The sequence below is a fragment of the Anoplolepis gracilipes genome, chromosome 13 (genome assembly GCF_047496725.1).
Source record: "Anoplolepis gracilipes chromosome 13, ASM4749672v1, whole genome shotgun sequence".
In the NCBI taxonomy this organism is placed as follows: domain Eukaryota; kingdom Metazoa; phylum Arthropoda; class Insecta; order Hymenoptera; family Formicidae; genus Anoplolepis; species Anoplolepis gracilipes.
The window spans coordinates 1,415,106-1,436,848 of NC_132982.1; the positions used below are offsets into that span (position 1 = coordinate 1,415,106).

Genomic DNA, 21,743 nt, shown 5'->3' on the forward strand with positions numbered 1-21,743 from the left:
ATTTACTTGTGTAATCGAATCAATATGTATAATTTAACTTTATAAGTTCTTGAAATTAAATAATAAATCAAATTTTTGTTCTTGAAATTAAATAATAAATCAAGTTTTGATTGGCTCTTTATAAAGTGTATACCGTATACCTGAACTAAGGTGATTATCCTGAGCTTAAGCTGGTGTCGAAGAGTTTGAAGCTGAAGCCGATGGTGGAGCGCGAACCGGCGTGTGCCAGTGCCAGTCACTCAGTCACTCGCCGGCCGTTGGTGTAGAATGATCGTTGTATTTTGTCGATCCATTCATGTTTTTACGTTGATGTAAGACCGTTTGGTGCAAAGTATCGTTTCTGTTTGCAGAAAAGAATGTCGTTTGCAATATCGCCGAAAAAATTACTTGGTACATGTTCGATTTGTAAAAAATCTGAAGGAAATTGCTTATCATAATCTCTTACAATAACATCTCTCTCTTTCTCTCTCTCTCTCTCTCTCTCTCTCTCTCTCTCTCTCTCTCTCTCTCTCTCTTTCTCTTTCTTTTTCTCTTTCTTTCTTGCGCTTCGGCGCGATGGTGTCCTGCGGGAGTATCGGGAGTTTATGTGAGACATAAGTGAGAAGTGGTTTAACATCAGAAAAGTTTAACATCAGAAAAGTTTTGGAGCGAGCGTGCAAAAGTTTGTGTTGTGTTATGAATCATACATATATGAATATATTTTAGTTCGCGAGTGTTTATCTTCGACGACTACCTAATATTCTTCTTATGTTACGTTGGATTAACCAGAGCGTGCATTGGAGTATTCTTCGCGTGAAAATAAATCAATGATTGTAGAGACGCTGTGAAAGAAAAGGTAAGGGTGAGTGATCGAGCATGTGACTCCACGCTAGCATGTCCTCGCTTTTCGTTCGAATGAACGACACGCACGCGGTGTCGCCGTGTTGCCGCTTCGAGTCGTATAATCGCTATAGAATAATATTGATATTAATTCGCGCGTTCATTTAACGCTCTTGGATATTCATGAAAAAAATGCATCGAGTGAGGTGCATACATTTTTACCTTAATTGATATAATCTACAATATGATATAATATTAAAGCGTTTTTTGTTTTACAAATTTATGAAAAGGTTCTTTCGTTCTAACTGTTTAAACGCTAACATTATGTTAATTTTATTGGAATATTATCAATTGCAATCGAAAATTAAGTTATTTTTTAGATCGACATAAATTAAAAAGATAAAAAGCAGGAACTGTTTATCATTTTAATAGTAATGTGAATTATTCCTAAAATTACAAAAAATTTAATATAAAACAAACAGTCTAACATCTGACGTGTAAATGTGACGTTCGAAATTTGTTCCTAACTGAACCATGATAAAATTAAGACTTGAAAAGGACCTAAATTGAAGGTCGAAACGTCGTTGTACATCGTAACACCGAATAAAACTTTATAAGTATTGATGCCAGTTTGGTCGATTACTAACCATCTCCCTGATAAAACAAACAATTATACTATTTTATAATATAAATGAAATTAAATAATTGGATAATTAAATAATTATTATGTATATAACATATACATATCTGGATAACATATATTTGGATGATTATGTATAAAACATATATATATATATCATCAAGAAGTTATGCGATTTGATCTGAATTTTTAAAACTTAATTTAAAAATTTTCGGGAATATTGTTATTATTATTACATAAAATTTTCGAAATTAGCTGTTTTTAGCATGAAATCTTTTAAAAGTTACAGTTGTACAAAAGATGAGGTTATAGAATTATTAAACTTCTTTCAAATTATATATTTTATCGTAAATTTCAAATAAATTTGTCACTAGTAGAATTTATGTTAATAAATGATTATTATTTTTGCATATTTTCATGAAATATCTGAATAATACACTTAATCTTTTATTAAATTAAATCTATTAAATCTTTTTATATTTAATATGAATAGGTTTTTTATTGGTTACAAATTTGAAAAACTTTATTCAACCAGAATTAATATATGTTCAATAATATTTAAAAAATTAACAGAAAAATTTCTGAAAAATTTTAAACGTTTGACAGTACGTGTATATATATATGTACATATATATGGGGCATTCCATACGAAATTGACCACTTTTTTCCGCGAACATTTTTTATTTGCTTCATTTTTTTTATGTTTTTGCATTTATTAAATTTTTCAGCCATGAGCGAAAAGGGGATTCAAATAACTTTAATTTTTTTAAGACCATTTTATGCAATTTTTTTTTTCAAAAATTACATTTTTTAGTTTTTTAATAAATTATTTATTATTTATGGAATTATTAATGTTAAAAGATTTTCTCAATTTACTAATGTAAAATCTTATGAAATATTTAAAAACACAGGAAAACAAAGAAAAAGGAAAAAAATAATAAATTAATTATTTTAATAAATTATTTAAATTATTAAAAAATAAATGTTATTGTGTTATAATTTCTAATAAAATGTTTTATTTAATTAATCTTTTATTTGTAAAGCTTCTTTTTCGATAGGAGTCGTCTAAGAAATTAATAAACATTATTTTTGAGAAAAATAGTTTTAAAAAATATTAAAATCTTTTTCTCTATTATTAATAGTTTAGAATGAGTATTTATTATGTCTGTAAACTCTTTTTCTTATCAGAGTAATGTAAAAAACTAATAAATTTAAAATGTCATTTAAAATGTAAAAAACTAATAAATTTAAAATATCATTTAAAATGTAAAAAACTAATAAATTTAAAATGTCATCAATTTTTTAGAAAAAAATCGAAGGGATCTCATTAAGGAAAAAAAATAATTTCGATTAAAATTGACTAAAACGATGTCAAATTATTTTTAAAAATTTTTTCAATATTTTTTTTCGAAAACTACATTCAAAAACAAAAAAAAATGACCACCTGATAAATGCCAATATCTTTATTCTTCTTAAAGTAATAACTATTTGAATTTTTTTTTATTAATTTTTTTTGTTAATTTATAACTCGAGTATGGATAGAGATAAAAATCTAAAAAAAATCGTGGAAACCACTTTCAATAAGTGCAAAAACATAAAAAAAAAATAAAGCAAATAAAAAATGTTTGCGGAAAAAAGTGGTCGATTTCGTATGGAATGCCCCATATATATATATATATATATGTGTGTGTGTATTCAATGTTAATATATAAAATCACATCGTTGAATGGAATTAAAGGGTGTATATACATGACGTATTGAACTAGCATGGTGCAGCACGGCCGCATATCAAAGTGATGAACAGCGATGTAGAGGAAATGTAAGAGCTGTGCGACACACGTGGAAAGAGCAAAAGGAGCGGCTTAATGATGGCGGGAGGAATATACACAAGCGTGCATTCCACAGATACGCATATGCATGCTTGCATGGTTTGTTACTAGTTATTCACCCGCGCATTCATATAATCGCGCAGGTAAATTCAAATTTGCGGAAAATATTATGTAAAAAACTTGTTATTTAATTTGATTATTCAAAATGTCTCTGCTATCTTTGATACCATGTAAAAATATATAAGATAAAAACTATTTCTTTTAAAAATTAAAATGTTACAGTATAATTATATACAATGTACATACATATTTATTATAGTTTCAAAAATGTTTTATTAAAAAAAAAAAAAATAAATTTTGCAAAATTCAATAATAATATATTATATATAATTTTTGTTTTTAATTGTATAATAATATTTTTGGTAAATGTCTATAATAGCTACTGCAGCGAAAAATAAATTTTTTTCAATACTAATCAACAAACCTATCATGGAAATGGAATGTAGAAATGCTTTTAGGGAGGGGCAAGTCTTTCTTAAGAAGTTATTAACAATAAAAGTTTGACTAATAGGATATAATTATTCGTTCGTAGTTTTAAATTTTGCATGGAATAATATAAACATGGACCAGGGAATATTTTCATAACATAAACACACACACACACACATACACACACACACACACACACACACACACACACACACACACACACACACACACACACACACGCACGCACGCACGACGCATACACACACACGCACACACACACACAGGGGGCCTTTGGCCCCCCTTGCACCCCCACCGTGTGTGTGTGTGTGTATTATGAAAATATTGAAAATATATATGAAGATAAAGCAACAAATACAATAATTATGGCATTTCGAAATGAAACATTTTTTTATCTATAACTTTCTAATAAAGAACGAGCGACGGCTAAAATCTTTTAAACGTTACTCAGGACAGTGACCTTGACAATATATGTCAAGGTTATTAATTTCTGAAAGGGTTGACCTTATGTGAATATTTACTTTATATCCTATTTTTATAACTTGTTATTGAAGCATTCCCCCTCCCTGAAAGCATTTCTACATTCCATTTCCATGATAATTTTGTTGATTGGTATTGAAAAAATTGATTTTTCGCTACAGTAGCTATTATAGACATTTACTATATTTTTTTATATAATTCTTATTGTCAAGAAAGATAATTTTGTGTATAGTAAATAATACTTTTTATTCAATATGTTTTTGATGAGTGTACATTTGGCATTTTTTATATTTTTTTAAAAATAATTTTTCAATGGGGGTGTCACTTTTTTAAATATCAAGCTACTAATACATAAAATTATTTAAATATAAAAGCATCTAATAATTAAATATGTATATAATTATGAATATATACATATGTGTGTGTGTGTTTTTATAACAACTTAAAAGTACTACCATTCTGATCGATATATAAATGTAATTTTTTTTCGAAAGCGTCAATAGTTTTCCTTATCACACAACTGCCGCGTGGTACACCTTGAGTAATGCAAATACTGTCAACTTCAAGCCTTATAACTCGAAAAGTATTTAATGAAAAAATATTTTATTATAGTGTTTTGGAAAGCTCTCGAAGTAAGCTACAAGAATGTGCAATCAAAAATGGAAGATTCCATTTAAGAAATTAAAAATGACCTTTATATAATTATTCAAGATCAAATTAGTAGCATTATCTTATGTCCCCATCGAAACCATGTAACTTTTATTTGAAACATATTTTTATAACTCTTATAGTTTTCGAGATGTTTGGATGTCTCAAGTTAAATGATTCATCCTGTATATCTCGAAAAAAATTATTTGCGATATTAAAAAAGTTTTACTCAAAAATTGCATGGTAAAAACATTTGTATTTAACCATATAAAAAATATTTTGAAAAAATAATATTTTAAAAATTTGTATAAAATGAGTACTAAATATTCCAATAGGTCTGATTTTGTCGATATGGTATTATCAGTTTCAAAGAAGTTTTCACGAAGAGATCTTCGACGATGATCTGATTAATCCTTGTAGTGTCGATTATTTGCAAAGTTTAGAAAAATTATAAATTCAATGCTTTGTAAAAAATGATGTGGAATGTAATTTGTAACTGAGGGCATTAACAAATATTTTATATAAAAATTATTTTATATAACAATAGAATTACATTAAAGCATTACTTTATAAAATATTATAAGATACTATTAGTAATAACGATGCAGTGATATCGAACAAGGAAAATAATCGAGATAAATCGGGTTTAATAAAACTGTGGCTGCTTTATTATAAAAAGGAAAGCGCTTTTACGACATGGCACATACAAGATATTAAGAGAGGCATAGGTAACACAACCCGTAGTAGTAGAGAGGATCGAAGAAATTGATACAGATTAAAGATCGAAGCAAACGATATACCTATGTACGTATAAACATGAATAAGCAAATAAAAAGGTGGATTACAAATATTTTATAAAATACAGTTACAACAGATACTTTATAAAATATTATATATTTTAAAATGTATTATTTAAACAATGTATTAAAATAAATTATAAAATATTTGAAAGAAGCAGTAAATAGCAACAATAAAAGAACATCGAAATTTTTATTGCTTATTTTGATAGCCCTTCTTGAAACCTTTTTAAAACATTATAATTTTATTGTGACCTTCACTTGAACACGTTACAAAAGGACACGGTTTAAATGGACACGAAATTTTAGACACCGTTCACTTGGACACCGTTCATTTGGACACTGTTTATTTGGACACGATAGATATTTATTTTATTTTGTTTTATTTCGTTAAAACTGATGAACTAAAACAAGCATTTTGTAGGTAAAACATTATACTTTATGAAACTTGACTTGAATTCATCGAGAGAATTTTTCTTATCAAGCTGTAGAGTTTCAAAAGTACATAATTTTAAGGAACAAAAGAATGTATTGCTTTTTAAAGCATAGAATAAGGAAAATACAAAAATTTTTTTAAATTATTGATAGCGCGTTAAAGTTGAAACTTCAAGACTTTTTTTTAACTTTTCTGATGACGATGATTTTTTACCGAGTTGTAACAGTTTGAGAATAGCCTATTTTTTGACATATAAAAAGTGTTCCCTATATTTTTGTGCATAGTATACTATTAGACTTGGTTTGTATATTCTGTTTTATGTATATTTCTATATATAAATTGTATTATTAAACAGCAAATAAAATTATAAATTTCGAATTCTATCAAATTATGAGTCATCTAACGTTTTATTGTAAATCGCAAATGTAAATAAGCAAAAATATTGTAGTATTATTAAAGAATTACTTTTATGTCAATGCTGAATATCTCTCAAAAATATTAAGAACAGTGTGTCAATGATGCCAGATCTTTCTCATTTTATATAAAAATTTGGTTTTTTTTATATAACTTTATAAAAACACACATTAAATCCATTTTTATATAATAAAATAATAATATTAAATTCAAAGTAATTTTGATTTTATTAATGTTACTTATTTATTCCTTATTATATTATCTTGTTTTTAATTACTTTTGTACAACAACTTGAAAACAATATTTTATCTGCATCATTATTATCAACGTTTAAAATGCCATATTTTCATATTAAGTCGCTAAAATATTCCTACTAATATTTTTATGTCGCTAAATATTCTAGTATGTTCTTTTTAATTAAAGAAATTTTTCAAGCTAGCCAATGATTATCTTCACTTACTTACGAGAATTGTATAATATAATCTGTTTTTACTATCACTATTATTCCTGTCGAGTTAGCCAACCCGTCTTGCAAAAAAAAAAAAATCAATAACGCACAATTATAAATTTTTAATGCACATTTATGAGCTTTCATATCTTGCAAATTAAAAATTTTAAGCTTGTTATTGAGCAAAAATTTAATATTTTTTGTAAAGAAGCTAAGCGACGTCGCGCTCTTCCACCATAAAAAAATTGGAACATTCTTTGCGGTAAAGAATTAGGAGTTATTTATAAACTTTCAAACTGATATAGTTTCGAGTTTTGAACTCACTTCCTTAATTTCTAAACAACTCTTTAATTGATGCAATTCAAGAGAGAAATGTTAGAAAAAGTAAAACTCATCGTATTGCAAATGTAACATACATAATTCTGAAAATAAACTCTTAAAATACGCGCTTTTTAATTATTGAACTGCATAATAAATTATTTACAATAAAACGATCTTATATTTTCTTGGCACAAGTGAGAACTCTACTTTAAATGAAATTAACTATTTTGCAACTAAATAATGTTTATCTATTTAAGAACTCTCAAAATACTTATATTTTGATTGTTGAATTGCAATTTTTTTGTTTTGCATGAATACTATTATATTCTATATACTACTATAATATATGATAAAATTATAAATTATAGTTATAAAATAATATTACGTCCAAACTCGGGAATGATGAGTTAGAAGGAAGAACGTAACAGCCAGCTCTCGAAACAGTATGGATCAGGATGTAGGTTTCGAGTCAAACGAATTATCAGGTCTAAAAACAAGTCAACGATAATGAATATCACTATTACTTTTTATTTCGGACATTCGTTCGAAAGGTCCTTTTCGGTAAAGGAAGTTAATTCCTATTACACGGGATAGGACCAAGTGCGATTTTTCAACCGATAGAGAGGTTAGAAATCATGGAGAGAATTGAGTTTTAGTATTACATAAATTTATTCATAGTTTTGAAAATATATTACATCTAATTATCGCTAAATGTAGTTACAAATATATGTGTATGTGTGTACGTAGGCATGAATTTAATTATAATTATAGCCTCTAATTAGTGTTTGTGTGTGTGAGTGTTTTAATCGCGGGTGTTACATTAGTTGCGGAGGACGTCAAGAATAGAGAAGGGAGAGAGACTCTACTATTAAATTTTAAATTCTGTTTGAAAGTTTACAATGATTTTTAAAAATAAAAAAAAGGAATGCAAAATAAAGAAGTGTGTAAATGTGTTAAGGAGTGGATTTAAATTCATTGAAAATCTTATCCGTGTTTAGTGGGCAGTACGCTTCGTCTGGCTGATGTTTTTTATACGGTCGTGAAAAATGGCGACTTGAGTTTACTTTTAGAATACTTTAGTTGGAGCTTTGGAGAATCTGTTGTGGCTGTTCGAGAGGGTGAGCCAATGGAAGTTGAAGCTTTGGTTTCGTTGACTCTAGCCGTGGGTTGAGTGATAAATTCGTAAATGTTGTAATCAGGGTTCGACAGGGTTGTTACAACTACTGGTTAGGTCCTGTAGCCCGGAAGTTATTCGGTTGCGAAATCTTCCGTGATCGTATTGAAGTCGGAGTTACGCCGTGCAAGCGTTCGTCTGGGGTTGTTCACTGACCTGAGTTTTTATTAGTTGAGTAATTGGTTTTCACTGGATAACTTCCACTGAGTGACTTGTGAATTATGAATAGTGAATGGTGAACAACTTGTGAGTGGTGACTGGTGACTGCTGACGGGTGACTGCTTCGTTTCTCTTTTTATATGTCTGAATGTCTCCCTTTTTATATGCTTTTTGAAGCAAGATTATTGCTCATGTGATTCTGAGTCATGTTATTTTCTACGGTCTCTGCTGATAGTTCTATCGGTTCTGACTAGAAATTTTTCTAATGTTGTCAGGAATCCGTTTCCTGTTTTTCGGTGCTTCCGTTGCATTTGGAAGTCATATGGAAACTTGTTATCGTTTTTATTATTCAGGATGTGATTCATGGTTTTGTGAGAAGACTTGGTATTAAACACGTTGTTATATTTTTCCAATAGATTAGAGTCATACTGTTCTTTTTTGTTTTTTGTGATAATAAGTTGTAATCATACGCTCGGTTATTATCGCGACTTGGCGAAACTCGTTGAGTCAGAATGCTCTAATGATTGTCGTTGTGTAGGCAATTAATCTTAAAACTCAACGGAAAGAAGGAATTATGCAGTCGGGACGACGTAACAATAATATAAATTTTTATTTTGTCTAAATTAGTTTTTTATTAGGTCAAAGTATATAATTCAGAAATTTTTTAAAATCAATTTAAGCAAAATAATATTATTTATTTTATAACTATAATTTATAAAAAAATTTATTGTATAGCAAGAATATAATAGTTTTCTTACAAAGAAGGTTACAATTTCATAATCAATATACATGTATTTGGCGAACTCATAAATCAATGAACAACATAGTTGCAAAATTAATTTCTTTTATTTTACTGTAATTTTCTATAGTGCCAAAGAGATGCAGAATACTTTTATTGTAAAAGGATTGCAGTTCAATAATGCGCATATTTTGCAATGTTCAATCAATGTTCAATCTCATAGATAAATAATATTTATAGTCGCAAAACAATTAATTTTCTTTTATTTTAAGTAATTTTGTCATTGTAGCGTTATATATTTGGGTACAATATTTTTGATTGCAAAGTTTAGAGCCGGTAAGAAACTTATTACATTTGTGTGCGTGTTTGCATACTTTTAATGTCTTCTTATGTTATATTGTTGAAGATGATCCGAATATGGATTGAAGCGTTTAAATAAATATGTTTTTGTATTTAAAAAACTTGAGATTTTATTTGCGCCTTTACATCCTGCGCTGGCTCCTATTGTCTTTCTCCGTGATGTTATTAATAAAATTAAAATTATTATTTTTACTCTATTTACTATTTATGTATCTTTTTATTGTTACTGACGTATCATTCTATTTATATTATAGATAAAAATCAATATGTAAAAAATTATTTTATAAAAATTTATTTTATAAATTATTTTCTAATTTTGCTAGAATCTGCAGATATATAAATATAAACTTTAAAACTTTTAATCGTTACAAAACTTAAAAGATATGAAATATTTAAATCACATATACACGAACATAATTGAACTAAATTATTGTAAGAATGATGTGGGATAACATATTTAACTTGGTTGTAGGTAATGAGGGAAAAACAAGAACTTTGCTTCGCATTGCGAGGTGGAATGTTTTAGGCTATATAATTTAACGCTTATGATATTGTAAGTTATTACCTCCTATGTTACGTGTCGGTTCAGTCTGCTTTAGTCTTACGCATTTTAGGTCCGACTTGTGCGGTCATATGTATTTGCTTTGTGTAAATATAGCCGGTGCAAAATACCTTTCGAGGTTGACTTGAAGGCCGTTGTGTCTAGGCGCAAATATTTTTTTTTTCATATATAATAGAATATAAAAAAACATGAATATATCTTTCTCTCTAACCGAACTAATAGTTTTTTAAATAAAAAAAGCATTTAAAAAAAATAAAATTTCTTTAGTAAAAAAAAATTTTACAAAAATGATATATATAAAAAAAATATATGTATTTTTATTAATAACATGAAAAAGTAAATGAAATCATAAAATAACCAATTATATGTTTAAAATTTTTACAAAAATAAAATATATCTCTTCAACTAAAATAACATTTTTTAAACAAAAAATAGTATTAAAAAGGAAATATAATTAATAATACGAAAAAGTGCTAAAGTCATTAAATAAATAGTTCATTAAATAAATAGGTCAAGCATGATTAAAACTTTATAAAAATTAAATTTAGAAAATATATTAACCAAAAAAACATACTCAGTTTTTTTCACAAATAGAATTTAAAAAGGGATTAAGAAATAAATATTTAAAACTTTTTTTTTGGTTAACAGGCAGAAAATTGTTCGTATCAAATTTTATCACGTACAATTTACTTTTTTTTATTTTTAAAATAAAATAATTGAATTATTTTATTAAATATGTAAGAATATGATAGATATTAGATATATACATATATTTGAAATATCAGACATATAAAAATAGTGTAATCTAATTTTTGAGATAAATTAATAAAAAAAGGAGACTTTCAGAGCTGAACAAGAGATGTAGGAGCGTAAATGAAAACACAGTTTAAAGGAGTTCAAATTTATTCAGACATTTCGGTCCCTCTTCAGACCATCCTCAGTGATACAAAAATAGTAAATAAATTAACAGTGAGGTAGCTTGCAATTGCGATTACATTAGATAGTGAGTCCCTAGCGGCCTCCCACTACACAGTTAAAAATTTAGAAGTGCATACTCAAATGCACTTCCAAATGCAACGCTATAATGGCGAGATTAAAAAATACAAAGAAGCCGAAAGGAAACTCATCACAATTATAAATATACGAGACAATGCGCACACAACCGTCTCGTACCGAGAATTATTAATATTATTCATATGACTTGAAAAAAAATTTATAAAATATTACAATAAAACAAATGCAATTGCTTATAAATATAAAAGCGAAAATTAAATTAAAAGTAAAACACAAAAATAATTATAAAGCCCTATTGATAAGGATTGTCTCGCTATCGCAATCAAGATTTCATCAAAAGAATTTTGAATTTGTCATTAATATTTTAACTGACAATGGTTATCCATTGTTGTTAATTTTTGACACGTGAACGGCTAAAAATTCATGTCCTTTTTATGGCAGAGAGGATTTGGTGAAAGAAGTTCAAGTATCTTCCCGAAAACGTCGGTTTATAGAACTTTAATCTTCTCTGAGGATGAATCTGAAGAGGGACCGAAACGTCTGAATAAATTTGAACTTTTTCCTTTCAACTGTGTTTTTATTTACGCTCCTGCAGCTTGCGTTCGACTTTGAAAGCCCCCTTTGATTAATTTATCTTTAAATTGAAAGTTTATTTATTGATCTTGATTTATTGATCATATAATAAAAACCATTAGTTTTTATTATTTGTAATTTTTGAGTTTGTCATCATATAAAATAAGGCTAAGTATTGTACAATAGTTTTCAATATAATATTTAATTTTATGCGAAATTTGGTTTTAAATAATTTGGTTTTACATATTTTCAAATAATTAATAATTATTTTTGTTTTACTTTTAATTTAATTTTGGATTTTATAAACAATTGCGTTTGTTTTAGTGTAATATTTTATACATTTTTTTCAAGTCATATAAATAATATTTTCTGTTTAATTTTACTTTCCTTCTATTTTCTTTTATTTTAAATATTATAATATTAAAATAATAAATATTAAAATATTATAATATTATAATATTATAATAATAAAAAGTTTCTTGATTAGTTAAATCTATTTGAACAGATTTTGCTAAGTGCTACAATAGGAGCAATTATTATAAATTAAATCTGCAGATTGGCGACAGAAATCAAATAGAACTTACGCAGACGCAATCTGACAAATTGACAGCAAAAACGAAGGCAGATCTGCATTTTCTAGTTATTTAATGTAATCTAGTTATTAAATGTAATAGTGATCTAAATCAATATTTACAAACTTTAACAATAATATTTAATTCCATAATCTTTTTGTTTATCCCTATGCAACGTATTTTCTCACATTTGATGTTAAAAATAGATATAAAATCTGCAAAGCACAGCTACTCAGATAAGATCAAAAGTGTAATAATAACTATTTTTAGTACCGTTATAACTAGTTTTATCAGTTTAATTTTGAATATTTAATACAAGTCTAGGAAATTTAAAATACTAAATTAAATGGAATTGGCAACATAAATAGATAATTATTCGTTTGGTGCCTATTTAAAGCATAAAGTAGAAATTTATTTTATATATATGTAATTAGATTTATAATCATATCTCGAGTTTTATTAATTAAATTTAATTATTTTCATAATTTATTAATTTTATTACTTATTTAATTTGCATAATTTATTTTATTATTATTTATTGAACTCATTTGCTATGTGAGATATAATTACGATATAATACATATATTTATATTGTATCATATTTTTATAAACGTACATATATGTGGTATTGTAGTATTAAAAATCATCTAAGCGTTTTTTAAATTTTCACAATTTTTATATTTTTTCTCAACTTTGACATTTTGTATTTTGAAAACAAAATACTTTAGAATATAGGTTCTAAGATATTTTCTTTATAAGCCAAGGAATATCTTTTTAAATTTTTTCTATTTAGGAAATATCTTGCGTGTGCGTGTGCGTGTGCGTGTGCGTGTGCGTGTGCGTGTGTGTGTATGTGTAATAAAATAAATTATGAATAATAATTAAATTTAATTTATAAAATTCAAGTTATAATTATAGATCTAATTATATAAAAAATAAATTTCTATTTTATATTTTAAATAGGCACCAAACTAATTGTCGAGTTACCAATTCCATTCAATTTAGTATTTAAAATTTAAAATTTTATATATATATGTATATAATGCCGTTTTTTAGACATATACGTCCAGGGGCCACACATCAGTAATAATATATACATGACTGTATTCAATTCGATACACGATTCACTGATGTACGCTTGCTTAAAAAAAAAACGATGCCACTTATATACCAGGGTGTTCCACCTAAGGACCATTTTAAACATTTCACTTGCTTTTGATGATACGAAAAAAATGTCAGACAAAAAACATCATTTGTTTGAAAGAAGCAAACATTATAGACAAAAAATTCTATTCAAGGTCATATTTTTCCTGAAATTTAATAGTATTGAAAATTTTTTAAAATGGGACTACATATTTTTATCATAGCTGAAGTCAAGATTAACTCAATGACTTATGATCTTCATGTCTTAAGTATTAGAAATACTGAAATGTATGAAATAAATATATAGTGAAATAATTGTGCGATAGAGTAGTAAAAAAAATTATTTTAATAAATGTTTAAAATTATACTTACTACTTTCGATATATTTTTGCAGATAATAAATATATAATTCTCTGATACATCAATATTCGATGGCCTCCTCGTTTGTTTACTCTAACACAAATTTTTTGCAGGGAACTGTTAAAAAAAATAACTGTTTATAATGATAGTTCTACAACGCCGAAAAACATGATAAAACATATTAGAATTGCTAACTTTAATTAAGAAACTGTAAAAAGGAGCAGTGATTAATTCTTGCAGTGTAGTTAAGTTTTAATTTAATGATATTCTTAGATTAATAAAATGAATTAAAATTTATAGTATGTACGACGTAGTATTATATATTACGTTCACATAACATTTTTTATTTGTGTTAATGTATATACATATTTACCTTTTAAAATATTGCCGTGAATTTATGAAACACTTTATATTTGGTTGTATATATGTGCATGAGCGCATATATAAAGGATCTCATTTTAATTTATTCCCACAAAACTGTTTTTGATTGTAGAAAAAAATTCTTCATATAAAAATTGTAAATATATATATATAAATACAGGATGTTTATTTAAAAACTTTCTACTTTGCTTTTATTTTGTGATTGACTAATTTTTTGTAAAATGTTTTATACAAAAATTTTGTGACTCCTACTAAGGGACATAAGATGGTACCATGAATGGTGGAATTTTGATCAATTTTTATAAATAACACAAAAATATTCTAATTAATTTTGTTTACTAGTGAAGAATTGATTAGTTGAGAGTTAGGTGCGGCGAATAAATTTCGTACGTTTGGTCTTTAATTTGGATCATCATTAGAGTCAATTAAGTTATGATTTGTCTAGATTTTACTAACTTTTCCTAATCATTGGTTGTTCGAGAATTTGACTATTCGGCGTTTATATCCATCTTAACGCACTAATAAAGCGTTACAAGAAGTTGACACATAACTGTTGTGTCGTGTTGATCTCGTAAAATATTACATTGATTTCTTGATTATGTTATCTCAATACTTTTGTGCAGAATAATAAAAGGAATTAATTGGTGTGCAAAAAAACATAATAATTGTTATTAAAATAAAATATATAGCGTTTTAAAGAATCTTATTGTTATTTATTTATTTTTTTATTTTAAAGTAGCTACTTCTTTAATGGGGAGGGGGGGGAGAGAGAGAGAGAGAGAGAGAGAGAGAGAGAGAGAGAGAGAGAGAGAGAGAGAGAGAGAGAGAGATTAAAAAGTATGTTTTATTATTTTACTATATGTTATAATAAAATTTTATTTATTTCTTTTTATTTTAATATACTTTAATATATTTTTTATAATATTTTAATATTATAAAATAATAAATGAATTTATTATATTAATATTAATTAAATACATTTAATATTTTACTTATTATTATTTTGTATCTTCTGGACATGGATACAATGCGCAGTATGCGAGTGGAATGCAAGCTCTAAAGTGGGCTGCTCTTGGCTACTGGCATGCATTATGGAATCCTGGCTACCTGGTGAAAGTACCACTGTCTATTTGCACTCTACACTGAAGCGTACGTGCGTGCGTGCATGTATATGTATGGGTGGTGTGCGTGTGAGCTAAGCATGAACTGAGATACTATCGGCATCGTGCGTATGAAGTGTCAATGCACTTTATTGTGTCATCCATCGGACTATGAGATAACGCATTAAGTAGTTTCCAAGAATCCCATTCGAAAATTAACGCTCTACTAATCTACATATTTGAGTGACAAATAATTTTTTCCAATAAGCTTATGAAAAGTTTTTAAAAAGACTCTTATACTTCTTAACAATTCAATACTTCGTAACAATAAACAGTCATTATTGAAATTGTTTAAAATAACTAATATAATAATATCGAGACATTATTAATAATATCAAGTCTACAATACATCATAATTATTTTTAATATATTATTATGTTATTAAATATTAAAAAAACGATGAAAAAAAAGATTATAAAATTTATTTGATCTAAATATCATTATCATCAATACGAAGTACAAAATTTATTTACTATCATATTTGAAAAATTATGCCATATGAATATTGTATACAGAGTGTCTGGTAATTACTGCCCCACCTCTCTAGGGCAAATAGAACAGGTCAAACTGAACATAAAAGTCCTGTACCATTTTGCGATTTGCGCAATAATTATTAAAATATTAATTAAAAACACTCAGCGTATGAGCGCGCGTCGTATATAGCACTGAGCGTATGCTGAGCGTTTTTAATTAATATTTTAATAATTATTGTGAAAATTGCAAAATGGTACAGAACTTTTATGTTCAGTTTGACCTGCTCTATCTGCCCTAGAGAAGTGAAGCGGTAATTACCGGACACCCTGTATATGATTCTGATTTTAAATAAAAAATAGTTTAGATTAGGGATTAGGTTATTCTTTTCCGAGTGGCAATACAGTTGGAGGGGCGGAGCCCCTTCGCCGTCCAGGTGTTTATTGAAATATTTATTATTTATTTTTATAGCAAATAGTTTCTTAATGGCAAAACTAAGCAATAATTCTAAAGTGTACTGGCAGTAATACAATAAAAGCAAATATAAACAAAAGAAAATAAACACTAATCGTAAAGCGTATTGACACAATAACGAGCAAATGTAAACAAAAGAAATATACATATACAATTATTAGAATATAACCAGAAGATAATACAAATAAGTAGGAAAATATTAAATATAAATATTATATACAAAATCGCATATTTTAGGAATAAAAAGACCCTGCCGACAAAATTCTTAGTGTATTACTTAGGAATGTATCCTCTATAATACATGTATAAAAGAAAATCGGTAAGGTGCAAGTTTTTGTAAACTTGTACCGTTTAATGTTTAGAATAATAAATAAGAGAGAAAAAGACAAAATGAAAAAAGAAGAGAGGAAAAATAGAGAAAAAGAAGAAAAGAAGAGAAAGATATGAATTATAAATATTTATACATATAAAGACGTTTAAAATAAATGTTTTTAAAAAAGTCCTGCATGAAAAAATTTTACTGTACTCTTTTAACTTATTTTATTGTGTAAATAATTATTTTTTATACTCTATATACTATATACAAACGTGATACACACACGAATATTTCAGATGTACATATATGTATATGTGAAATATTCGTCCCGAATAAGTGTGCGAATTAATTATTGTTTGTTTTGCGTGTGAAAACAATTAAACACACAAATATAGTTAATTAACAGATTGTTATTTCTTGTCGATTGTATGGTCTTCGGTTGTATAAATTGTACATTGTAGCAAGACGTATGTATATGTCAATTTATCGCACAATGAATTTATGATGCGTGTACTTATATTTATGCGACTGTCAAAATAAAATTGATGTAACTTCTGTAATATTTAATAACGTGCATTGCGAGCTACTCATTATATATGGAATTTTGCAATGAATTCTTGTATACACTTTTTATTGTTAATCATCTTTATGCATTAAAGTAGTTTTTCATCTAATTTTCTCGAATTTTCTGCTTTGTATGTACTTATTATACTTTTTGTTTTTTATAATAAAATAAGAACTAAATAATCAACGTTTTAACCTTTTTTACTCTTACATCGTTAATTGTCAGAAAATAGGAGAAAATTCTTTAGAATTATTTTTATTACATAAATAATTATATTTCTTCTTTAGATAAATAACAAGTAATCATGTCTTACAAAAAAAAGATTATAAAGAATCACATACAAAAATAGACGTATAAAAATTACTTATGTTAATTCTTCTTACATATTTAAATACATTCTAAACTTTTAAACAAATACATTCAATATTATTCATTAATTTTTAAAACTATGCAAATATTATGTAAAATAATATAGTATTAAAAAATATATTTATTAACATATATAATTTTTCTATATAGATTTGTATAAAATTATTTTCTAAACTATAAATTTAAATCAATGGTGACACAAAAAATATTAACACACATAAACACATCTTATTTTGTTTCTTCAATCTTTTCGTGATCCCGTTATTAAACTCGAACAGTATGAACGTCATGTTAGCGGTTATATATTTTTCCTGTTAAACTTGGCTAATATTTTTATCTCCCCTAATTATTGTTCTTGAGTTTTAAAGTGCAATCTAACACTTTAGTTCAATCATTTTAATTTATTTTTATTTCAACGTTGGCATTATAACGTAAACAATATCGTAGTAGCCAATTTATAATCAATTCCTTAAAGGAAATTATATGTGGGAGTAGGAATGCCTTAATATATATATATATATTAGAGCATATATGTATTTCTCACATATGTTTTAACGTACGTCTAAATGTTTTAAGGCATTTTTATCTATTTATATACACTTTTATACACAGAGAACATTTTACAGTAAAAATTACATAAAAATTAATTTCTTTTTTCAACATTTTATTGTAAAGCTACATAATGGCATTATAGTACTTATTACCAAAAATTGTAAATTTAATTAACGATTAATTGAAAATACATATAATACACGTACACATTAGTTACAATTAGTACATATATATGTAAAAATATGTATTGTAAAAAGTCGTTGTTGATTAAGTAGTTTTCAAAAATGAGATTATTAGATATTTCTAGAATCTTTATTATAATTTTTATAATAATATTATTATAAAAAAATATTACTATACTGTAATATTTACATTAACAGTATTAGTTTTATTAATTATAATCGTAAATTTTAAATAATTATAATTAATTTTTTAATAATTTATATATTAATATATGTAAGGATAAGTTGAAAAAAGAAAAACGGTACACACATTAACGCATTCAATTTCATTTTTTTTCAATAACAGTTGTTATATGTATGTATATAAAATATACAGGGTGGGCCATTTTAAACAGTACGGTCAATTTTCTCGTAAACTAAACGAAATATCGCAAAATATTTCAGGCAAAAGTTGTTTGGTTTCGAGGGGGCCATAAGATGGTACCATTGGTCTGACGTTATTTGAAGGTCAAGAGTTATTTGAAGGTCACATGAACGTCATGTTTAATTTTTTAAATGGGACACCCTCTATATTATTGCACATTCTTGTAGCTTATCTCGAGAGCTTTCAAAAACACTATAATAAAATATTTTTTCATTAAACACTTTTCGAGTTATAAGGCTTCAAAGTTGCAATATTTTGACATAAAATACAAGATATCTCGTAAAATATTCATTTTTCGATTGTCTTACTCTACTCCTTTTATGCACAGAATAATGAGACAAATCAATTGGTGAAGAATGGGTAAAGAAAAGCATAGTTATCTTAAAGTAAAAATGTGTAACTGCTAGTTGCAAATTCAGATTTTTTCTTAAAGATAACTATGTGCATATCTATGCATATATATATACATCTATATATATATTGTAAATAATTATATGTGTGTGCGTGCGTGCGCGTGTGCGTTTATATGTGTATATAATTCAAAAATATATTCAGTTTTCGATAATCTTTAATATTATGATTAAAGTAATGAGACAAATCAATTGATGTAAAAGAAAATATTTGTTTTTTTGATAAAGTATATTATTTATGTGCATACAATGTGCAATTTTATACATTCTTTATATATTTCTTTTTTTCAAAAATAGTTATTTTCTTTATATAAATCGATACATTTCATTATTCTATGAAATATGTAAACATATTAAAGTTATCAAAAGTTGAATATTTTATAAAATATTTTATATGTTATATAAAACATTTTATGCGTATTAGATATGTGAACTATAAAATATTTCATAAACATTCAATTTTTTAGATATTCCATTCTTATAACTTTTGCACAAAAGAGTAGAAAAATCTATTTACAGACATAAAACACTTAATTTTTATTAAATAAAACCGACTTGACATCTATATGTCTGAAAAATTGTATCTAAATCGTTTGATTAATTTTGTGTTCGCCTAAAAATCATAAAACTTTTATATAAAACATTTCTCAATAAAAACATTGGTTTTCGTGGAATCTTAATGTAAAAGTTAATACAGGATATCTTACAAATACACACACGCACATACAACAATTGCTTTTTCCAAACTTTTATTAAAGTAAGTAAACATTTTTTCTATATAAAATCTTCAATCAAATTTTATTCCTCATTTAATTCATTTTAATTCATATTTCAATTTTATTCATAATTTATCAGAGTTTTATAAAATGTTTATGTAATTCCATATAATATTTAAAAAATATTCATGTAATGCTTGTTAATGTTTAAATGGAGGTATGGAAAATGGATCTATATCCAGTAGACATCTGTAAGAGATTATATGTTCAATGAAAGTTTCCACGATAGACATTTATTACGAGTTTTGTCCCGTATTTCTTTTCTCTTTTTCTGTACATCTCTACTTTCTTTATCTTTATTTCTTTTTTCTTTTCTTAATTGTCTTTTTACCTCTTTTTTTCCTTCTTGTACATTTTTTTATCCTATTATTCTGAGAAGGAAAAGTATGGAAGTGTCCTCTCTGATTTTAATGCGCTTTGAATATGTTGGTCAAAGTAGGAGACACGTATTTTTTTATATGAGGGTGTTTCACTCTCTTACAGCCGTTAAGGGGGTGAAACATCCTCCTGAAAAAAATCGGTTTTTATATCTCTAAGTAAACTGTCTCTCTAAGTAAACTAAGTATACTGTCGAAACGATAAGAGATATAAAAAAAAGTTTCCAATAAAAGTTTTATGATTTTCAATGTAGTTTAAAATTGCATAATCAGATTTTTCGAAATCCCCCTTCCCCTCTTCAATTTTTGAAAATTTTAAAATTTGTTTTATAGCAAAACTTATAGCATATTTAACGACAAAATCAACCATATATGATAAAGTTGTATTCCGAGATTATATTTTTCAGAAATAAGTTAGCAATATCTATATATTGCTATACGCGTGCCCCATTTGTATGAGCTCATGGTGCTCGCCACTCGCTGACGAAATTCTTTCTTCGCAATATCAGAGACAACCATGAATTATCAATAAAATTTATATATTGAAATTTTCATACAATATATTGATATATTATAATAATTATGTTATTATATATTATGGCAATAAATAATTTACTCACATGACAAAAATAATATATTTCGAATAAATATGGCTCCTAATATTTACAAACAAGTAACTATCAACTTGACGAATAAGAGCCATACGCGGATGTTAATGCGTATATGGCTCTTATTCTAAATTTTTTTAGAAGTTAATTCTTTCCGCGAAAATTGAAACGTGCACAGGGCACATATTTTACTTGGTGTATGTTACCAAGAAATGGATTCTCATTTTTGAGAATTCTATAATCCTTCTTTACTTCCTTAAAGAGATGTAGGCGAGAAATCGCGAGCATTCGCCCCGATATTTTTTCTCGCCTTCTTCGCGATATCAGAGACAACCATGAATTATCAATCAATAATTTATATATTGAACTTTCATATAATATATTGATATACATTATAATAATTATATTATTATATATTGTAGCAATAAATAATTTACCCATATGACAAAAATAATAAAATTATATAAAGAGCTCCGACAAAAATAATACATTTTTTAAATTAAACATATAACTGATCGAACAAAGAAAATCTCTGTGACGAGATGTCTAAAGTCAATTATCATAGATCATTCGATAGTAATCATAAATAGATGCATGATTGACGCAATAGGATATTTTTATTTATAACGGCGTGTAGCGGAACACATACTATTACGCATTATATATAAAAGCATATGTAAAAG

The 21,743-nt window shown here is 26.4% G+C and overlaps 1 protein-coding gene and 1 long non-coding RNA gene across 7 annotated transcripts in view; one reads left to right on the plus strand and one right to left on the minus strand.

Annotated features, from left to right (window-relative positions):
• LOC140672279 (uncharacterized) overlaps positions 1–8,793 on the minus strand; it is a 35,264-nt gene extending 26,471 nt beyond the window's left edge. Inside the window, exons 1-2 of the long non-coding RNA XR_012047874.1 lie at positions 8,404–8,793; positions 141–340 (exon numbers count right to left, since the gene is read on the minus strand). This is a non-coding gene — a long non-coding RNA (uncharacterized lncRNA). The remainder of the gene's footprint in view (positions 1–140; positions 341–8,403) is intronic.
• Positions 261–21,743, plus strand: part of LOC140672277 (protein expanded) — a 119,231-nt gene continuing 97,748 nt past the window's right edge. For 5 of the 6 annotated variants that reach the window (XM_072904275.1, XM_072904278.1, XM_072904276.1 and 2 more), the window contains exon 1: positions 337–835. The gene's annotated coding sequence lies outside the window, so the exon portion shown is untranslated. Of the gene's footprint in view, positions 836–21,743 lie in introns of all 6 variants that reach the window. The other variant, XM_072904277.1, reaches the window with a different exon arrangement.